Source organism: Myotis daubentonii, chromosome 3 (assembly GCF_963259705.1).
Source record: "Myotis daubentonii chromosome 3, mMyoDau2.1, whole genome shotgun sequence".
Taxonomy (NCBI): domain Eukaryota; kingdom Metazoa; phylum Chordata; class Mammalia; order Chiroptera; family Vespertilionidae; genus Myotis; species Myotis daubentonii.
This window is the reverse complement of record NC_081842.1, coordinates 128,361,683-128,385,249: the sequence shown is the minus strand read 5'-3', so window position 1 is coordinate 128,385,249 and position 23,567 is coordinate 128,361,683.

The following is a 23,567-nucleotide window of genomic DNA, read 5'->3' as shown; positions in this document are numbered from 1 at the left end:
GGATTCCAAACACAGAGCTTCCAGGATCTCAGGACGAGCCACCATAAGCATCATGTATAACGATGCATGGAGTGATGCACCAGGAAAACTCAAGCTTTGGTGTCCGGCGTTATTGGGGCTTCATTATGCAGGTATGTTTGATTGATTGATTGCCCATATGATTGAACTCAGTTCATCTCCCACTACTACTCAGAATTTGGGCTGATATCAAATGGCCAAGGAGCCCAGCATGAGTTACCTCATTAGCATAAACTTTCAGGTGTGTCCCAGGGGCTCACTACAATTCTCCTAGCACCCAGGGAATTCCCAGGGTCTAGAGGTTACCTCCCAGGAGCCAGAGACAAAGGTCAGATCTCTCTTCAGGTGTGACCAAGTTCCTTCCAGTACAGGTCCCAAAGGAGAAGACAGAGACCTGCAGCAGCTTTGCCTGGGAAGTGTGCGGGAGGCAGAGTGATCTAAACAGCAGCACCCAGGAGTGTGAGGGAAAATGATTATGTCCCCATGGGTCAGGCAGGGGGTTGTCTATGAATCATACCTGGTGCCTCCGTCCTTCTGGACTTCATAGTTCCCCAGAACCTGATTTCAAACCTAGAACCTCTCGCCCCCTCTCTGTTCACTGACCAGTCTCGCTTACCCATAGCTCAAGATCACTTACAAGCTTCCCGTTGTTTGTGAAGTGTGACCTCTTTTATAAATGGCTGCAAGCAACAGGAACTTTCATTCATTACTGGTGGGAATGCAAATGGCGCAGCCACTGGAAGTGGGTTTGGCAGTTTCTTACAAAATTAAAAATACTCTTACCAGATGATCCAGCAATCGCACCCCTTGGTATATGCCCAAAGGAATTGAAAACTTGTGTGCACACCATGTAGGTTCAGTTGTAACAAAGGTACCACTCTGGTGGGGGTGTATTTGTGCAGCAACCTATGTCTGTGTGTTGCAGGGGGTACACGGGAACTCACCTTTGCTATGAACCTGAAACTGCTCTAAAAGTGAAGTCTATTATTGACACTCCCCCATCAGGAGGGAGTTTCTATTTCCTCCCGTTAGTCCTGGGTGGGCTTGGACTCTGCCTGACAGCCAGGGCTACTCAGCAGAGGGGATGCCACTCGCCTTTAGAGCCTTAAACAGCCATGTAAGGCGTCTGACGACATGGAGGCCACCATGTAGAGGTCCAGGCCACCCAGAGAGGCCAAATGGGCATTCCAGCTGCAGTCGCAGCCGAGGTCCCAGCTGACAGCCAGCATCACTCCTGTACATGTGACTGTAGGTGCATCCGAGGGATTCAGCTCCAGCCATGCAAGGTCCCTCCTGGCATGGCCTCAGGCTTGGGGAAGCAGAGGCAAACTGTCCCTGTTGTGTTCTATCCAAAGTCCTGACCCACAGCATTTATGAGCATAATGAAACAGTTACTTTGTGTTTAATTCTGGAGTGGTTTGCTACACGGCGATGGTAATTTAAACATGACTATGGCGATGGTAACTTAAACATTACTATTGCATAGGGTAGTGATTAGCAGAGCATTCCAGAACCCATCTGTGTGACCCCACCACTCACCACCCTTGTGCCAGGTTGCTGCTATCTCAAGGCAGAGACCAACATGCATTGGCATCCTAACAGGCCTGGGCACAGAGCTTTGCACAGAACAGAAGCTCTACAAGTATCTGCCGAATAAGAAAAAAGCAATGCAGACAAGCTCATACGTGGCTCTTATTGTCATACTGGCTCGGTGCTGCCAACAACAGCTGGGGGCGGGTGGCGCTGCTACATCCCATGTGGTTGCCCTAAGACCCCTCTCCCTGAGCCTGCTCGGTGTGTACTGCCATGGTATTCACCCTCTGGTGTCCCCAGTGTCTTGGGAAGATTTTGGTTCAATGAGTCAGTTCCTTTCACCCCAGTGTCAAAAGTACTGAAACCCCTTATTGTATTTCCTATTGAACTGTTTGGACCAGGGAATCCACACACGTGGGAATTCCTGGTCTCACCCAGCTGACGTGGGTGTGGGCAAATGGTCACTGAAAGACTGTTGCTGGTGTGAGTGTTCCTTCATGGGAGCATTTTGGAAAATAAATTGGCACTAGGTATTGACAACCTTAACAAATCTATACCTGACTCTGAGAATTTATTTTCAAGAAATAAGTTGTGTATGAGTGAAAGGGCTCATTTTGTGGCTGGGGTATCATCACAGTATTAGCTATAATAGTAAAGGAAAGTTAGGCACAACTAGATGCCCAACAGTAGAGGCTGGTTGACCACACCATGATGTAGTCGCGCATGGCCTGCTCTTCCCTCGTACCCAAATGTTCACCACGGTCTGCTCTGCACCAGGTCCTGCTCTGGAGGTGAGAGACCTGCAGTGAACAATATGGACAGACGTCTGGCTTTGTGGAGCCTGCATGCTGGTGGTGGTGGGGGAGGGGGGGTGGGGGCGGGGAGGGGGGGTGGAGAGATGGGGAGAAAGGCTACAAACACATGTATCTTTTTAAAAATATATATATTTTTTATTTATTTCAGAGAGGAAGCCGGGGTGGGGGGGGGCAGGGAGAGAAATATCAGCAATGAGAGAATCACTGCCTCCTGCATACCCCCTACTGGAGATCAAGCCAGCAACCTGGATAGGTGCCCTTGATCAGAATCAAACCTGAGACCCTTCAGTCCGGAGGCCGACTCTCCATCCACCAAGCCAAACCAGCCAGGGCCATGCATCTTTATATAAGTATAATATGTGGTGTGTTGGAGGGAGAAAACCTGAGCAGGGCAGGACGATGGGAAATGTGTGTGGAAAGGGCTTGGGGAGCAGCTGGAAAATATTAAACAGGGTGTCAGAGAAGGCCTCATTGCGAAGGGGACATGTAAGTAAAACTGGAAGGATGGAAGGAGGCAGGGAAGCAAGTTTTGCTGATATGGGGCGGGGGAGGAGAGAAAGAGAGAGAGAGAAAGAGAGGGGGGGAGAGAGAGAGAGAGAGAGAGAGAGAGGGAGAGAGAGAGAGAGAGAGAGAGAGAGAGAGAGAGAGAGAGAGAGAGAGAGAGATCTAGAAAGAGAAGCCACTGGGGCAGGGGTGGGCAAACCTTTTGACTCGAGGGCCACAATGGGTTCTAAAACTGGACCGGAGGGCCGGAACAAAAGCATGGATGGAGTGTTTGTGTGAACTAATATAAATTCAAAGTAAACATCATTACATAAAAGGGTACGGTCTTTTTTTTTTTTTTAGTTTTATTCATTTCAAATGGGCCGGATCCGGCCCGCGGGCCGTAGTTTGCCCACGGCTGCACTGGGGCTTAAGTGGAGTGAGCAAGAGGGAATGAGGAGGGAGGGGGTGTGCAGATCGCATAGGGCTGTTGATCACAGTAAGAACTTCAAAGTGCACCCTGTGGAGGGAAGAGCCTGTGGAGGGTTTAGGGCAGAGGAGCAGCATGATCTGACTCCGGTTTTCAAATGATCCATCTGGCTGCTGTATTGAGGTCAGACTTAAGGGGAAAGGTCAGAGGGGAGATCTGTTAGGAAGATATTGCAATATTCTGAGGGTGCCTTGGACCAGGGTTGAAGCAATGACAAAATTCTGGATCTGTCATGAAGCACAATCAACAGCATCTGCCATCATATTGGATACTGAGTGTGACAAAAAGACAGGGGTCAAGGAGATCCGTCATTCTGAATCACGAGCAGAGAAAGGCGATGGCAAGAGACAACACGCAGAAAGTATTCCTAAGTGGAAAGGCATGTTATAAACAGAGTGCTCACGATGACCCTGCTTTGGAAAGGGAAATGCATGTGTCTGGGGACAAATGCCATGGGCTTGAAGGACATCAACTGAACTGTGAGCAGCAGTTACCTCTGGAGTGGGATTACCAATACTTTTTTTATTTTCTTCTTTTGTCTATTTTTAATTTCTACTCTTCCCAACATGAATGTGTATTGCTTTTTAACTAAGAAAAATAAAACAGACCACTTATATTGTATATTCCTCCCCACTCTCCTAACCCTGGGTCCTGATGGGAATCACCTAAGACAACAAAAGTTTAGAAATATTTGTTTTATTTCCCAGAAGCAATCTCGGGTGGAAGGGGTCTGCGCCTCATGAACTTAGAGGAAGCAGATGCTTGGGAAAGTTTCAGTGGCACGATAAAGGCTTAAAATTAATATCAAATGATTTAACATGAAGAAGTGCCCAGGCGGTATAGGAATGACTGGGGACACCTGTGGGAAGCATGGCTGTACCTTGCTGTTGAGAATCTGCTTCATGTTTTGTTAGGAGAAGCAAGGCATGCATGGAAAGATAAGGAAATGCATGGTGTGGCTCCGACTATCAGTAATACAGACGGCTGGAGAAGAGATGGAGGGCTGCTGGGATAGCAGGGCCGCTGCCTGGCGTTTCTGGAAGCTGGCCTCAGTCCCAAAGAAAGAGAAGGGAGGGATGAGGATGGGCACAGAAAAAGGAGAGCCCTCCAGATTAAATCCAGGCTTGTCATTTCTGCAGCTATTCCGTAAATGCAGCTTCTCTGGGGAAATCCCGGAGGGAGGCTCAGGTCTCCTCTTCACATGAGACCCAGTTCCTTCTGGGTCCTGTTCACCAGTCTCCTTGTCCCTGGAAATTGCCCTGCCTCCCTGAAAGGAAACTCTATTGGAATTAGGATTATTTAGCTAATCTTTTCTTCTTTTAAATGAACAGTTAAAAAGGAAACCTTTAAATTATGTGTTTGATGATATTTATGTGTTTAAGAACTGAATTGCTTTAGCACCTAATTTTAACATGTCACTCTCACAGTTAATGATTAAATAAATGACTCCCACTTTTGGTTTTGGTAAATATTCCTATTATCGCTTCTCTCTTAGGGGAGCCATAGTCTGCATCATAAGCTCAGCACAGAGAGCTACTTTGAGTGGAGTTTATGCAATATTCAGTAGAAATGTCTAAGACATCCATTAGGGGAGACGGAGGATTGCTTTCTTTCTCTGGGAAGCCTGAGCTCCTAGGCAGCCAGGAGGGAGCCTTTATACACCTGGGGCCTGGCACTACCCAAGTGGCCAAATTGTGCAGATTTAGAAATAGGCGTAAAGGCAACTCTCTGCCACCCTGCAGATACCCAGCCCTTGTCAACTGCCTTCCCTGCAAGAGGACAATACCTGCTGCTGCAACACTGGGAGACCTGGCACCTTCGCAGTCTGTGTGGGTGCGTGTATCTGCCAGTCAGCAGGTAAATTGAGTCAGAAATCAGTGGCACCTGTGACACAGACTCACATGGCATCGAGTTTTCATGTTTTTTCCCCTCAATAGCAAGAGCATCATCAACCACAGCAAACAAACTCCATGGAGTGCCAGCTGTGTCTGCCACGTACTCCACGTGTGCTCCCTGAGGGCAGGCTCTGCCCCAGTTACCAAGGTTAGGGTTCCCATGGTGGGAAGGTTGCAGCATCTCCCTTCCCCCACACATGCATTTCTTTAGTTCTCTCCCCTCCTCTGAGTTTTTTCCAATGTACATGTCCCCCAAAAATGTATACACACTTTAACAGCTGATAGCTGTTAAATAAAAATGAGATGTATTTTAATAAACACTGCCTTTATAATTATTCAAAGTATATGTATACACTTTTGGGGATGCCCTATATTTATTTATTGTATCTTGCTTAATGTCTGCTCCCTCCTCTATGATGCAAATCAGTTATGACTATTTCATATAGTGCAGCTCCCCCAGTTACTAGCACAGGGTGCAGCACTCAAAAGCATTTAGTGAAGAATGAATGGATTGTCGCAAATACCTAGGAGAGCACCCAGAACATAATAAATAGGCATGCAGTGAGTCGTTTTTGAATAATGAGAGGACACATGGGCTTACCCATTCCGTCATTTAATCCTGTATGATGGCATTTTATTCCTATTTGACAGACAAGGAAACTGAGATGCAATGGGATTCAGCACCATATGAGTGGTTAACAGTGGAGAGAGGACACAAACTTAATTCTATTTAGTGCCAAAGCTCTTATAATTATGCTAGGCTGAACAGGGTTGTTTAACATGGAATTTGAAGCAGATCCATTGAGAATGCTTAGATTTATTGATATACATATGTACGCACACTTAATTACAGCTTGTAAACACTAGTGGCTTAGAGATGAAAATCTAAGATCTGGCTCAAATCTCTTTTACAGTTTTGCATTCATCCTCAGACAGCTTCTCAGATTGTCGAAATGTATTAAACAAATATTTATTGAGCATCTGTTATGTGTCAAGCACTGTTCTATGTGTAGATGCATCACAGGATAGTAAAGAAAAAAACTATCCTGTCCTCATGAAGTTTATAGTCTTGCAGGAGAGAAAAAAAAAGCTATAAGTATATAACTATATATTCTTTCATAATAGAGTGAGATAAGTATTATGGAGGGGAAAGAGCTATATTCTGCCGTCGAGTGAGATAAGTATGCTGAGGGGAGCCAAGAGGGCCTGGAGAAGTGCCTGGCGAAGGAGGTACCAGAGCAAACCTTGAAGGATGTCCAAGGATGGGCCGGGCAGAGGGAATGGCTAGGACAAAGGCGTAAGGCAGAAGGGTCAGGCATGTTTGAGGCTAGCGGGAGGCCAGTGTGGCTGCCATGAGGTGACTGAGGAACACTAGTGAGAGACGGAGTCAGAAACATAACAGGGCCACATGCTGCAGGGAATGACTCCCTTTGCCTTTATCCTGGGACAAATGAAAGCCATTGGGGCAGGTTAGGAAAAGCAGTGACAGGATTAATATTAGTTTTAAAAGGATCCTTGGGTGACTGTGTTAAAAAATAAAAAAGGCTTCAAGAGACAACAGTGATAGCAGGGAGACCAGGAAGAAGGCTAAGCGTTAACCCAGATGAGAGAAGATGGCGGCTTGAAACAGAAGGACAGTAGTGGGGGTGGGAAAAGTCATCCACATTTTATTATCCATCATACCAATTATTTCTCCCTTCTGTCCTAACAGCCATGCTGCTGCTTCCCTGTCTCCCTTTTTTAACTTTTATTGAAAAGTACATAAATCTTAAGTGTACAGCTTGAAAAATATTCACAAAATGAACACACTTACCACCCATATGAGGATCTTAGAAGCCTCACTGTGTGTCCTCCTAGTTCCCACTATACAGACAATTGTGTGCCTGGCTGCTTTTTTTTTTTTTTTTTTTAATGATATCACAGTGTATAGCAATAGTTGGGTCATTTCATCAAATTTCCACACATTTTATCTACCATTTACTCTATGTTTTATTATTAATCATAGTTATTTAAAATCAATCCTATATAATCAAGAGTTAATATGCAAATGATGGTCACACCTCATGCCGTCATGCCTTAATGGCTCAGACACTTAACACTGGGGAGAGAGGAATAGGGACCAGCCAGGCACAAATGAGCTCGCGAGAGAGGAATGGGGACTAGCCAGGCTGTGGCCCGGGAGAGGGGCAAGTTGCCCACCCCATGGTCCCAGCACCAGTGGCTGCGCCTGCGGCACGAAAGAGAGACAAGCCACCCTCCCCACAGTCAAGGGCACCTGCGGCTGTGGCCCAGGAAAAGCCACCCACCTATGGTCCCCTGTGGCTGTGGCCGGCCCCAGGCAAAGCTGGACTGGGTTCTGGGTGCCTGTGACCGGCCAGAGGAGGCAACCCTGGGTCCCGAGTGCAGGGCGAGGCAGAGGCAGTTAGGGGCAATCAGGCCAGAAGGGGAGCAGTTTGGGGCAGTCAGGCCGGTAGGGGAGCAGTTAGGGGAGATCAGACAGGCAGAGGTGGTTAGGAGAAATTAGGCAGGCAGGCAGAGGGGGTAGGGGCAATCAGGCAGGCAGGCAGGTGAGCGGTTAGGAGCCAGCGGTCCCAGATTACGAGAGGCAGTCAGACATCCCTGGAGGGGTCCTGGGTTGAAAAGCGTGCAGGCTGGGCTGAGGGACCCCTGCCCATGCACAAATTTCATGCACTGGGCCTCTAGTATCTGATAAGTTCCCATATCTGTTAGCAGTGAGTCTTTTCCTATTTCTTGTTTTTCCTCTTTGGGCTGAAAGTTGGCACTGTGTATAAAAAATTGTAAAAGCTCTGCAGGATGCTTCTTCCCCCAAAAGGATTTATTTGTGCTTCTGGCAAGCAGACTTGGGGCAGAACATCCTAATCTAATCTACAGTGCAGTTGATTGGGAGCATAGTTTGGACCTAGAAGGGTTGCTTGTTTCTCATTCATTCTTACCCCTGCGTTCCACCTGACAGCTGGAGATGTTTCCCCGTCCCTCCTCATTGGCAGTGCCTGAATTCAAAGTCTTGCCTTCTCGATACTATAAGACTGTTGGACTCTCTGGCTTCTTGGGCTTGTAGCTGCCACTTTCTGCTCATCTCTGCAGCTTTGCTCTTGCAAATTAATTGGCAAATATTTCAAGAGAAAAGCAACAGAGTACACCGGGCTCATCTCTGTGTGTTTCCTTCTATTCCAAAATCTTGGCTCCCTAAGTTTAATGGCTTTGGTGGTCTTAAAACCCAACTTCATCTCCACTGTCCTGGGAACCCCTGGATAGCTGTGTTCAGCTTCTCACCTCTTAGTTGAGGCTTTCTGCTCAGCTTCTCACCTCTTATCCTGGCACCATTTCAGGAATCATCAAGTGCCTCAAGAGGAAAAGCAGTGAAAAATGCTTGGCTCTCATCAGTGATTTCTCTTCTCTCTGGGATCTTGGCCCCTCAACTCCTGGCCACTTTGGTTGTTATTTATGCCTCCAATGGCTGTTTTATATTCCTTTTTTTCTAGTTATTTTCAAAGGAGGGCTTATCTGCTTGTCTGATACATATTAGTCCATTACAGGTAACAGCAGGAACCTCATGGTTCTTGTTATTTTTTATTATTTAAAGTATTATATATGTCTTCTTTTACCCTGATTGACCTCCCCCCTGCCACTCCCATCCCCCAGGACAAGACCCCCACCACCCCAGTGTCTGCATCCACTGGTTATGCTAATATGCATACATACAAGTCCTTTGGTTGATCTCTTACCTGTCCCCCGCCCCCCCACCTTCTCTCTGAGGTTGGACGGTCTGATCTGTGTTTCTTAGTCTCTGGATCTATTTTTGTTCAACAGTTTATGTTGTTCATTATATTCCACAATGAGTGAGATCATGTGATATTTATCTTTCTCTGACTGGCTTATTTCACTGGCTTATTTTCACTTATTCTTACCATGCTGTTGCAAATGGTAAGAATTCCTTCTTTTTTTACTGCAGCGTAGTATTCCATTGTGTAGATGTACCATGGTTTTTTAATCCACTCATCTGCTGATGGGCACTTAGGCTGTTTCCAAATCTTAGCTATTGTAAATTGTGCTGCTATGAACATAGGGATGCATATATCCTTTCTGATTTGTGTGTCTAGTTTCTTGAAAACTAGAAGTGGGATCACTAGGTCAAATGGGAGTTCCATTTTTAATTTTTTGAGGAAACTCCATACTGTTTTCCACAGTGGCTACACCAGTCTGCATTCCTACCAGCAGTGCACGAGGGTTCCTTTTTCTCCACATTCTCACCAGTACTTGTCGTTTGTTGAATTTTTGATGATAGCCATTCTGACAGGTGTGAGATGGTACCTCATTATTGTTTTGATTTACATCGCTCAGATGATTAGTGACTTTTAGCATGTTTTCATATGTTTTCTGGCCTTCTGTATATCCTCTTTTGAAAAGTGTCTATTTAGGTCTGTTGTCCATTTTTTGATTGGATTGTTTATCTTCCTTTTGTTAAGTTGTATGAGTTCTCTGTAAATTTTGGAGATTAAACCCTTATTGGAGATAACATTGGCAAATATGTTCTCCCATGCAGTGGGCTGTCTTGTTGTTTTGTTGATGGTTTCTTTTGCTGTACAGAAGCTTTTTATTTTGATGTAGTCCCATTTGTTTATTTTCTCCTTCGTTTCCATTACCCCTCCTGGTTCTTTCCCTCTCCAGCAACAGGGTCCCATTGCACATTTGGGTATTTCATTACATTGCAGAGGAAGCTCGTTTTCACGTCGCCTGTTGAACAGCCACGTAACCCTTTTCTCTATAAGCCAGAGTTGGCTTCTATTGACCATCTTTTCCACACTGACCAGTAGCCACCTAAACCAGTATGGCCTAATTTTAACCATCACATCTCTTCACCTCTCTTGGCTTTAAATGAAGGGTCTCAGTAAATTTACTACATATTTGAAGTGGAGTAATTCCATCCTGAGATACCGCTGCCAGGAGAAATTGACTCTTTCCACCAAAAGAAGTTTGAATGCCACACCTCTATCTAGCAGGCGCTGTGGAGGACATTCTGGCAGAAACAATACAACCTAAACATAGACAGTAAATGCTGAGTTCAAGTGCAGCAGCACTGCAGCTCCCACTGAGGAGCCTGGTCCTCTGGGGAGTAGAAGCTGCCACTCTCCCTTGCTAGAATAAAGCAGCCTTCCGCTACGTGGGTACCTGAAAAGACTGCTTACAAGTCAGAGCCTGTCCTTCACAAGATCCATCCTCACCTCCCTTTGTCACCTCCAGTCCACTAACTAGGGTCAATTCCCAGCAGAGTCTCAGAGAGGGCAATGCAGGCCATATTCCAGGAGGAATCATTTAGTCACCCAAAGAGTTGAAGGGCCTCACATGTAGCAGCAGAAACCAGGGAAACACACACAGGAGTGAATCTGGAGAGTTAGGCAGGAGAGGGTATCACATAAAAGTAAACAGGGAAAAGTTCACTGATGCTCTCCTCTGACTTAATGCCCTCAGAGGGGAACTGCACCAGGTCCAATATGCTGGCTGGAGGCCCCTGGAAGCTTAGATACAATAAAGAAGGAAAAGGTACCATATTTATCTGAAAAAGATATTGAGGAAGGGGCCAGAAATTCCAGGGAAGACTGGCTATGCAAAATCAGGCACCCTTACTGTGTTCCCTGGGAGAACTAGAGGACACAGCTGTATCAAGGAAACAATGAACTTGATGGTGAGGGGGTGCCAGCATGGTTGAGAACATCAGTGGTGGTTGTTATCGATGGTCCATGGTGCTAGTAGAAAATACTACCATGGAAATGAGCTCCCTAATATTAATAAAGATAAATGCATTCTGGAGTAGCAGTGGCCAGGTGGTAGCATTTAATCATCAGAGGCAAGGCTGAAATGAATATGTACTTCTAGCCTTTCAATGTACTATCAGTAGTAGACAGCAAGGCCAGAATGACAGCCAGGGCCCTTATCCACAGGCATCTGTGGCAGACGCCAATAGGCTATGGTGTTTCTAGGAAAGATAGATAACAGCCAATAAGGCTATTTCTTGACTTGGATAATCAGAAAAAATAATTAAGAACAAAGAAGCAGAGGGCTGGTGTCAGCTGCAAAAGGAAAAATGACAATTCCTCACCCAGTTGCTTGGTTTAAGCCAGTTCTCAGACCTGATGATTCAGGGGAATCAAGGTATCCTTGAGAAAAGACCCTGCAATGTCACACACCTTCCAGAGGGACCTGTGTAACCTTACACTAGGGAGAGGGGAATACTCAGATTTTTCAGAGTCACACAAAGTCTAAGCTGACACTGATATCAGTAAAACCTCGAGTGTCAGATGCCTGCGAGTAAGAATGAGGGTTCCGGAGGAAAGTAGTAAATGGGGTGCTTACCAAGCCTGGCTCAAAAGTGGTTCTGAGGGTCTGAGGACCTACCCTCTAGTCTTTTCCTCTGTCTCAGGACACATGCTTGGAATGTATGGAAGCTTACAGAATCCTCACATAGGCTTCTTGACCTGTGGAGTGATAACCAAGAAGACAGGAAGGAACAAGTGAAAATCCAGAAAGAGTCCTCTCCACCCCACCCAATAGATAGCAAATGGAGGTGGCTTGGCTAAAAGCGGGGGCTTTCTCAGGAACTTAATAAATGGAGGGATAGAGGTCGCCATTATGTCCCCATTCAATTTTCCTATACAGTCTGCCAAAATCAGATGGATTTTCAGGAATTATGGTAGACTACTGAAAACTTATTTAAATAGTGCCAATTACAGCTGCTGAATTAAATGTGGCATCTTTACTGGAACATCCTTTGGTACTTGGGTTGTGGCTATCCACCTTTATTGATGAATGAGTGCTTGTCAAATTCCTCAGGAAAGATGAGCAAAAGCAGTTCTGTTTTACATTGAAAGGATAAAAGTACATATTCACTGTCTTTTCCCAGGGCTACATTCATACTCTGCTCTCTGTCATCCTGACAATCCTAGAATATTATGCTGGTCCACTATATTATTGACACTAGAGGCCCGATGCATGAAATTTGTGCAAGAGTAGGCCTTCCTTCCCCCGGATGCCAGCAGCGGCTTCCCTCTGGCACCCAGCACCCAGGCTTTCCTCAGCCCTGGCTTCATCTGAAAGGTCATCTAGAAGGACACCCAGTTTAATTAGCATATTATGCTTTTATTATTATAGATGATGCTGATTGCACATGGTGAACAGGAAGTGGCAAGTGCTCTGGATGCCACAGTAAAACACACGTGTTCTGCTTTATTGGTGGAAATTTTAAGAGTTCAGTAGTCTGGAGCATACCTTCTAAGGTAAAAGACTACCCCTGTTAAAAAAGGAACATGATTTGGTAGGCCACCTTGGATCACTGGAGGCAGCCTATATTGCACTTGAGATTATTTCTTTGACTCGTTTCTTGGGTGTCAGTTTTGAGCGAAGCCCAAAATATAAAAGGGCTCTACAGAAATGCTAGGCTTCAATGCAACCTATCCTGCTATTGAGGGCATATCATTCAGCAGATCCATTAGTGCTGGGGGCATCCAGAGTAGAAAAGGGCGCTGTGGGGATCTTTGACAGCCCCGATGGGAGATTTGTAGTGCGGAATACCTAGGACTCCGGAGCAAAATCACATGCGCTCCCTTAAGGGACTATTTATTGTATAGTTTATTTATTGGAAAAGCACTCACTATTTAAAAACCAGCTCCTGATGTGATAATGGGTTAGTAGAGATCAAGCTAAAAATGAAGCATCAAGTGATTATGTGACTGGGGCTACTAACCATGAGCTGGACATTGTCAGAGCCACCAACTCAGGCATGCAGCTGATGGAAATGGTACATGTAGGATCCGGTCTGAGCAAGTCCACAGGGCACAGGGTGGCACAGGTTTTCATTGTCCTGACACCTCTCAGCTTATATCTATATCCATGATTGAATGATGAAGGAGGAAAAACACAGCTACTTTCTGGCTCATGAATGAATTGGTTACACAACCATGGACCTACAATGGCAACACATTAAAAAGCTCAAACATCACCAGGTTCCTGGGTTACTGGTAAACGACCTAAATCAGCTCAGGTGCCACTAAGGGTAAGAGAAGTCTAGGATGGGTGATGGAGAAGGGAGAGATGGGATACACGCTGTCCAAAAAGATGTATGCACACAATGTCTGTAAATTCTATCAATTTTGAAAATGAAACGTATTTTAATAAACATAGCCTTTATAGTTATTCAAAGTGTATACATTTTTGGACACCCCGTGTAATTATGGTCTCAGACGCAGAGGTACTAATTAGTACTTTAGCTGGAGACATAATTTTAAGAGAGCATAGCCTGCCATCACCTTGCAGACTTAATAACAGAGCAGAGCTAGTGTGAGGCATGGATCTGAGCAGTGCAAGGGTGGGCTGTAGAAGATGTTCTTGCTGCGCTGCATCACGCCCTGGGACCCAGCTCTGATTTCAGCCACAACTACAGGGCACAATTCCATCTAAGTCACACGCGGGCTGCTTCTGCTTTCTGCCTCAGGGCCTTCTCAGAAGACCTTGGAGTTCATTTAGCCCATGCACAACATGGCCCAGAAGTGGAGGGGTAATACCACGTCAGAGGCAATCCTCAACCAGCAGGAAACAGGAGCCACTGAATAAGTGCTCCCACCTCCTGTCCCTCAGATGGACAACACTGAGAGGCATCCTGTACACTTCTGGGAGGTCCCCTCAGAATCAACCCCCCCCCCCATTGCTCACAGCAGCCATCTCAGCAATGCACCATTACCTTAGTGTCTCCTCCTCTCCTGTACCCCACCCTTGCTCTCTCACTCCTGCCTCCCAGTTGGCTTCCCATGTAGAGTGGCTGCTCCCAAGCCCTTGTCTCAGCCTCTGCTTTCAGAGCTTCCCAGACTAAAGCAATTGCTGAAGGTGCAACAAGAGACTGTTTGTTAGTACCTGAGACAAGCGAGAAAAGCAGGATTCCATCCAAAGTCAGGGAAGAATCATCCAGAAGAGTAACTTGGGTCTGGGTAGTGCTGGGAAGGAAGGGAACTATTTTAAAATTCCTCACCTACCGAGTCCAGTTCATTCAATAAGCCCGTATTACAGGATTTTAGAGCTGACAATGGGAGGCAGAGTATAAAAGCTTAGACAGACATGGGAGTGTCTGGCTTTCTCCTGTGCTTTGAGAACATATGCTTTCATTACCTGCGTGTGTACACACACACACACACACACACACACACACACACACACACACACACAAACACACACAATACACAACACACACACACACACACTGGACTATAAGAAAATTATCACTGTATCCACACAGGGAAACCTGGCTACTTGGACCACAAAAACATCATTAAGGCATCAGAGTGGGAGGTAGCCTAGTTACAAGTGAAAGACTCAAGAAGAGAAAGCCTCTGGAATGAAAAAAAATATCCTGATGAACCTGAACATACGTGGTAACTACAGGACAGAAGAAGTCCTCTTTATTTATGGAGTGAGGGAATTTGCAAATAATAATCCCGTCTGCTGCTGGTCACACTTCCTAGAATCACATATATCCTCGTGTGGCTCCAAGGGTTCTATGAAACATTGTTTGAAAACCTGCGCTAATCCATCCCCTTTCTTCTAGAAATGTCTCCACTTGATCCACCTCTAGCAGACAAGGGCTTTGATAAAACACCCCAGAGCAGGACTCATTTCCCACGAACCTCCTGCAGTGCTGCACCAGCTTATACAAAGGAACAGTGCCTGAATGCTCCCCACAGCCGCTGAATCCTGCTCCTTCTGGTCCTCACCTCAGTGCAAACAGGGAGAAGTTGCTGTCATTTTATGTTATCCTTTTCCATATCTCAAGGTAGCTGATAGTTTTTATATTGGACTAGAGGCCCAGTGCACAAAAATTTGTGCTCTCGGGGGGGAGGAGGGGTCCCTCAGCCCGGGCTGTGCCCTCTCGCAGTCTGGGATCCCTCGGGAGATAATGACCTGCTGGCTTAGGCCCACTCCCGGGTGGCAGAGGGCAGGCCCAATCCCTAGGTGCAGCCCCTGGTCGGGCTCAGAGCAGGGCCGATTGGGGAGTTCGGGCGCCGCCCCCTTTCATGCACAGAGCAGGGTGGATCGGAAGGTTGCGATGCCACCCTCAGTCACGCTCAGGGTAGGGCCAATTGGGGGGTTGGGGCACCGCCCCCTGTTACACTCAAGGCAGGGTCGATGGGGAGATTGCAGCGCCACCCCCTGTCACTCACAGAGCAGGGCCCATCAAGGGGGTTGGGGCACCGTACCCTGTTACATACAGAGCAGGGTCGATCAGGGGGTTGGGGAGCTCCCCCCTGTCATACACAGAGCAGGGCCCATCAGGGGGTTGGAGCACCGTACCCTGTTACATACAGAGCAGGGTCGATCAGGGGGTTGGGGAGCTCCCCCCTGTCACGCACAGAGCAGGGCCGATCAGGGGGTTGAGGAGCTCCCCCCTGTCACTCACAGAGTAGGGCCGATAGGGGAGTTGGGGCACCGCCCCGTCACACACAGAGCAGGGCGTATCAGGGGGTTGGGGCTTCGCACCCTGTCACACTCAGGGCAGGGCCGATGGGGAGGTTATGGCTCTACCCCGTCACACATAGAGCAGGGCCGATCAGGGGGTTGGGGCGCCGCCACTGTCACACTCAGGGCAGGGCCGATGGGGAGGTTATGGCTCTACCCCGTCACACACAGAGCAGGGCCCGTGGCGGGGGGGGGGGGAGGGGTTGGGGTGCCACACCCTGTCACACACAGAGCAGGGCTGATCAGGGGGTTGGGGCGCCGTACCCTGTCACACACAGAGCCCAGGGCGATCAGGGGGTTGGGGAGCTCCCCCCTATCAGGCACAGAGCAGAGCTGATCAGGGGGTTGGGGCGCCTTCCCCTGTCATGAACAGAGCAGGGCGGATAGGGAGGTTGTGGCCCCGACCCCTGTCACACACAGAGCTGCAGGGCGATCAGGGGGTTTGGGCGCTGGCCCCTGTCACACTGATCCGGGTGCCAGGAGGCCTCGCGGCTCTGCTGATCCTGGTGTTGGGAGGCATATTACCCTTTTACTATATAGGATAGAGGCCTGGTGCACGGGTGGGGGCTGGCTGGTTTGCCCTGAAGGGTGTCCTGGATCAGGGTGGGGGTCCCGCTTGGGTGCCTGGCCTGCCTGGGTGAGGGGCTGATGGCTGTTTGCAGCTGGTCACACCCCCTTCAGGGTGGGGGTCCCCTCTGGGGTGCCTGGCCAGCCTGGGTGAGGGGCTGAGGGCTGTTTTCAGGCTGGCGGGTGACTGAAGCTCCCAACTGCTCCTTTTTTTCTTTCTTTTTTTTTTTTTTTTTTTTTATTCTGGGCCAGCTTTATCTCTGAGGCTTGGCTCCAGCTCTGAGACCTCGGCTCCTGAAAGCAGGTATCTGGTTTGTTTGGGTTCTATAATTGAAACACTGTTTCAACTCCAGCTCTGAGATCCTGGCTGGCTGAAAGCAGGTTTCTCGGGTTTTGTTTAGCTTCTATATTTGTAACAATGTTTCAAACTGCAAGCTCAGGGGCCGGCAGCGCCAGGCGGAGAACGTTGGAGTCCTCTGTCACTGAAGCAAGCAAGCCTCATGTTTGCTTCAAGCTACCTGGCTGCCGGCCGCCATCTTGGCTGGCAGTTAATTTGCACATCGCCCTGATTAGCCAATGGGAAGGGTAGCGGAGGTACGGCTAAGTACCATGTTTCTCTTTTATTAGATAGGATAGGATCTCTGATTAACGGGAATTTAAGGATGTTGAGAATATATAAAGCAATTCTTATTTGTAGTGAGTTGTTCATTAAATTTTTGCCTCCCTGAATAGATATATAGAACTAGGCTACAATATTTTTTCTTAATGATGTGGGTTGAATTGTGTCCCCTCCCCAAAAGGTATTTTGAAGTTTTAACCCCCAGTATCTCAGACATGACTTTATTTGGGAAAAGGGTCACTGCAGGTATAATTAGGTAAGATGAGATCACAGTACAATAGGTTGGGCCCTAAGCCAGTATGACTGCTGTCCTCATAAAATGATGACCCTGTGCACTACCAGTGTTGCTCAGTGGTTGAGCGTCAACCTATGAACCAGGAGGTGACAGTTCGATTCCCAGTCGGGGTACATGCCCGGGTTGTGGGCTCAATTCCCAGTGTGAGGTATGCAGGAGGCAGCCAATCAATGATTCTGTCTCATCGTTGATGTTTCTATCTCTCTGTCCCTCTCCTTTCCTCTCTGTTATATATATATAATGATGGCCCTGTGAAGACAGAAAGCACACACAGGGAGAAGGCCATGTGATGATGAAACAGAAATTGCCGTTATGTAGCTGCAAGCGAAGGACGTCAAGGTTGTCAGCAAACCACTAGAAGATAGAAGAAACAAGGAGTGATCCCCTATAGCAAGCATGTCAAACTCACGGCACAGGGCCGCATGCAGCCCTCAACTAATATTTTTGCAGCCCAGCCAATATAACAGTATATAAGAAATGTCTTAATAAAAATTTTGTAACTTAATTTTTACAATATCTGTTATACATAATTACAACATTCACTAATGACTGATTATTATAATCGTGTTGCATTCATTTCCCTTAAGCGCCTTATGCTCAGGCGCACCATTTCTCTCCACTAATACTAGCAATGAATATTTAGCAGCCTATTGCCACGTCTTTAGTCTTGGACTGCCTTGTTTGGTGTGCTCAACAGGAAATATTTCACTTTCGGAGAACAAGAAAAATAGATTTATTTGCATTACACTTATTAATGTGTGTCTCAGTGTCTGATAAGTTAATGTTCAAGAAAAAATATTAATTTTTATTAAAATGTTCTATTATTTTATGTTAACAATGACTCATTTATTTCAGTCCTTTGTATCCAGCATGTCTCTATTGAAATAAACCTACGTTTCTCTGAAAATTGAAGCTTTTGGGTTTTTTTTGCAGCCCACATAAACTTAAACCTTGTCTATTTGGCCCGTGTTAGCCTTTGAGTTTGACAGGCTTGCTCTAGAGCAGTGGTTCTCAACCGTGGCTGCACATTAGAATCACCTGGGAATCTATTTAAAATCCTGATTTCTGGGCCTCATACTCCGGAAATTCTGTTTCTTTGTTACTAATGTTGTGGCCCCACCCAATAACAAAGAAACAGAATTTCCGGAGGATGAAGCCCAGAAATCAGGATTTTAAAAAGATTCCCAGGTGATTCTAATGTGCAGCCAAGGTTGAGAACCACTGCTCTAGTGGTTTCAGGAGGAGCCAGACCCTGCTGACACCTGATTTTTAATTTCCAGCCTCCAGAACCGTGAGACAATACATCTGTTGTTTTAGCTACCAGACTATCTGTTAATACCGGAGGCAAGAAGATGTTCTTGCTGGCACTTCGGTACAGCAGCCTTAGGAAACTAGGCACGTACTTAAATGGCTTCTCTTTGATCAAGTATGGAACATGTATTGATCAGGATGAAAGTGTGTCTCCACATTTCACTCATTTCCTCCCTTTTTGAGCGATTTTGGAAGCTTCTGAAGTAAGAGACTATTTTCAGAAATAGTAATGTGAGTTTCAATTTTGGATCCTTCCAAAAGGATCTATTCTAAATCCATCTGGAATTCAAAGAGGTATTGAACTCAAACAGCTCACTACCTCCACAGTGCTTAATAGATACACAATTTTCTCTAAGAATAGCAGCGCATTACTCTAAAATTAAAATAATCACTAAAGCTGGGTGACAGAATGTCTTTATGTGGGCCTCTATGGGCCTGGCTATGCCAGATTTAATTAAGGAATTTTATTTGCATCAATAAGTTGTTATCCAAGGTAAAATAAAAGTTATTTGATTTGTTCACATTCAATTTTGTTTAGGTGTATAATTGGTGGTTTAAGTCTTTTGCAAAATAATTCAGCCAAGAAATCCATTTTAGCACCTACAAAAAGCCCAACCAAGCTATAATTACAATCTTCCAAATGTTAATTGCATACAGTTTTGCAGAGGAAATATATATATATATATCATCTTCTGTTTTACCGCCAAAAAATTATAGTTGCATAAAACATGGGAAAATTATGTTCTTTATTTACAAATAAAATCCTTGAAAGACTTGGATGTTCCTTTTAAAGCCCTTTTTGGATTGCTCCACACAATAAATTATTATTTTCCTTGTGCAGTCAGACCTAAAATGGGTTGAGGCCAAGAACCTCATAGTCGGAGGCAGCAGGTACAGAGATCAACGCAGGAACTGGGACCTCAGAGCCAGAGCCTGGGTTTCTGGGGCTTCTGCTTGTCTGCAATGTTCCCGTCTATAAGAAAAAAGGTCACAAATTGAGGAGTGAGCAACTAATGGAGGCACTGATGAAAATGATGCCCATTTCCAATAGGAAATTGGATATATGCTCCAGCCAGGCCATGGAATAACCAGCCTTGACGAAGAAGAGTAAGAAGTCAGAAGCAAGACAGCCTTCCACAGGTTATTCTGAGAGTCTTACTGGCCTCTAGAGCATTCTGTCTCTAAAAACTCTGAGCAAATCATTTGCAGAAATTTAAGAATGCAAACACAGTACACATTTGAGTTGGATTTTGTTATTTTGACAATATTCTCTTGTATCTGCCAAAACCACACTCACCGTGACAACGCTCTCCCATGTCTGTATAGCAGGTCACAACTTACAAAGACCCAACTAGTGTACCTCTCCCTGGGAGATAGATTTGCAAGCGATCATTACCGCCATGACCATGTTGGAGTGGGAGAGGAAGCTGAGTGACCTGAATGAGAAACTGAGGACTGAAGAAGTTGGGCGGTTCAGCCAAGACTCCACAGCTCTTCTCATAACACATTTTGACATCATGCATATTTGACATTTGCATTTCACAGGCAACCATGAATGCTACAGCAAGTGGAAATCCGTTATTTTATTTATTGTAAAGAGTGAGCTTGTATATTATTTATAAACCACACGGTATCTTCTTGCCTGGGACTTTGGAGAGAAACTTTTGAATGTCTTAGCCCATAAAGAACAGTTCTGAGCCCGGGGGCACTTGCCTATTCACGCCGCCCATTATCCCTTTGGAGAAGAGACGTCTGTTTTTTGGGTCACATTTACTCCTAATCTCATATGTGTGTCTCTCCCAGGAGCCCAGGTTTTGACAGAGAAAAGCAAGGATTGATTCAGAGAATGGAGATGGGGAGCGTAGCGGGATTGGTAGAAGTGAGGAGGACAGGAAGATGCCAGCTTCCCGACACTGACCACCGATTGGCGCACTCCTGGAGAATGTGGCGTGACCCTGGCACTAAGTTTGAGGAGAGATGATGACAAATGTGGTGGTGAGAAGCTGGGGAAGAATTTTTATGAAGAGCTGTTTAAGAAACTGAGAGCGTTTAGTTGAAATTGGAGCAGTCTTGAGGAGGCATCATACCTGCACTCTCGGATGGGGAGGGCCAGCCGATAGAAGGGCAGGAGAAGTTCTTTGGTGGATGCAGAGGGCAGAGTGAGACCACTGAAAAAAGAGCACCAGGAAAGAAAGCTCACTTCAGTTTAAGAAAAGTGTTCTAACACTGTAGCAGACAAGCCGGGTCAGGGTGTCCTGCATAACTTTCCATCGCTGACAGAAATTACTCGAGCAATGACTGCTTAGCTGGGATCTCTTCTAGCTCTAAATGCTGATGACTCTGAGTCGGCTTTGCTCCCTGGTTTCATTTTTGCTTGGTGTTTGCTAGAGACTACCCGACAGTACAGTAATCCTTTCTACCGTCTTACGATCTCAGGACCATTTAAAAATATTATTCTTCGGCTGGCTCCCTTTCCTCTCACTCCATGGCTCTGAAGGGTTATGCCAAACTCTGAAGGAATCATGAAATGCTGATGAGAAATCTCTATTAATTGCTGATGTACTTCCTTTCCTACACAGTAGACTTTCGTGTCCTCTCAGTACCTCAGTTTGTAGGTATTCAATGGGTGAAAAAATGAATGAATGAATCAAAGTGTGAGTTTGAATATTAGTATAGCAGTTAATTATAAAAATAATATTCCAGCCCTGGCCAGGCGGCTCAGTTTGTTGGTGCATTGTCCTGTACACCAAAAGCTTGTGAATTCAATTCTCAGGCAGGCCACATACCTAGGTTGTGGGTTCAAGCCCCAGTCAGGGAATATACGGGAGGCAATCAATTGATGTTTCTCTTTCACCCTTCCTCTCTCTCTAAAGTCAATATACAGATCCTCGGGTGAGAATAATAAAAATAGTTAATAATAATAATATCCCAGACTTCAAGGAGAAAAGGGGAAGAATCCAGAAAATCTTTTTTTATTAAGAAAATTTTTAGTGTTGACATTATTGCAAGAGTTCTTTTCTCCCCACACTCACCCACTTCCACCATCCTTGGCCTTTACCAAATTATTGTCCATGTCCATGGGGCATGCATATATGTTCTTTAGCTATTTCCTTCACCTTCTTTACCCTGTCACCCCACTCCCGCCCCTCAGGCACCTGCCAGACTGTTCCATGTGTTCAGGTTTCTGGTTCCATTTTGTTCGTCAGTTTATTTTGTTCATTAGATTCCACCTATTAATGCAATCATATGGTATTTGTCTTCCTGTGACTGGCTTATTTTGCTTAGCATAATACTCTCTCAGTCCATCCGTGCTATTGAAAAGAGAAAGACTTCCTTCTTTTAAACACTTTAAAGCATGTGTAAGTTAAAAATTAATTAGCAACAATTGTTCATGTTTTTTAAAAAAATAATCTTAGAACAATAGTAATATAAAATTGCCCTAAATAATTTTTAATCTATAAAAATATGTAGTATACATCATATTAAATGGTGAAATAATAAAAGCATTTCTTTTAAAATCAAATAAGACAAGGATGCTTGCCATTGATATTTTTAGTGAGCAGTTTGCTGAAGGTTCAATATTGTGCAATAAGACAAGAAAAAGAAATAAAAGGTATAAGAACTGCAGAATAAAAAATCAAAATTGGCAAAATTTTTAGATATGATTGTCTATCCCAGAAAACCCAAATGAATAAGAATTTAGTAATGTTGCTAGACATAAAATCAATATACAAAAGACAACTACATATATATATACACCAGCATTTAACAGCAAAAAATACAAAAAAGCAACAAGAACATAAAATATCTAAAAATAAATATGACAAAAGATTTTAAAACTGATAAATATTTTAAACTCTTCTGATACAAGTGTAAATTCTTATAATCATTTTAGAAATATAACATTTTTTAAAAATATATTTTATTGATTTTTTTATTGAGAGGAAGGGAGAGGGAGGGGGATAGCGAGTTAGAAACATCGATGAGAGAGAAACATCAATTCAGCTGCCTCTGCACGCCCCCTATTAGGGATGTGCCCGCAACCCAGGTACATGCCCTTGACCAGAATCGAACCTGGGACCCTTGAGTCTGCAGGCCGACGCTCTATCTGCTGAGCCAAACCAGCTAGGGCAAAATATAACATTTTTTAATAAGTTCAAACAAACATACTCTATGACCCATCATTTCCATTCTCAGTAATATATCATAGAACAACACTTTTCCATGCACAACAAAGCATATATACAGATATCTTCATAGCATCATTATAATGGCCAAATTTAAAAACAACATTTATTAACAATAAATATCCATCAACATCAAATATTCACCAATAATAAATAGATAAATATATTCTGGCATGTGTACTCCATGAAATACTATATAGCAAGCATGTCAAACTTGCGGCCAGCGGGCCACATGCCTCCTTTGTAGCAAGTTTGATATGCTTGCTATACAGCATGAGAATGAATGAATCACAGCTACACACATTAGAATGGATTAACCTCAGAAATAGAATATGGAATGAGAGAAGGAAGGAATTAAAGAATACATGTAGCATACAAAAAAGACAAAAATAATTTGTTATTTGCGGATACATATGTATGTAATAAAACTATAATGAAAAGCACAAACTGATTACCACAAAAGTCAAGACGGTAAGTCCTTAGGAAGGGAGAGGAGGACTTTACTGGGAAAGAGCCGAAGGGGCCTTTGCCTTCAAGGTGCTCCAGGTGCCTTCCAAGCTAGTGCTTGTGCTGCTTTCCCTCTTAGGTTGGCGGATGGGCAAATGGGTGTTTGTCCTACTATTGTTATTTGAACTTTCATATGTGTCATTTTTTCAGTTCAGCAGTTTTTCTAGAAAATGTCCTTGAACCCAGTGTGGAATTTATCTAACTTTATTGATACAGTCTACTGATGGTACATTACTAAATAACAACTATTCTAGAAGGACCAAACTTCAACTGGGGGTGTCATGGACTTTATGTTTTAAGGTGCAAAGATGAAGAACTGGTTTGAGGAG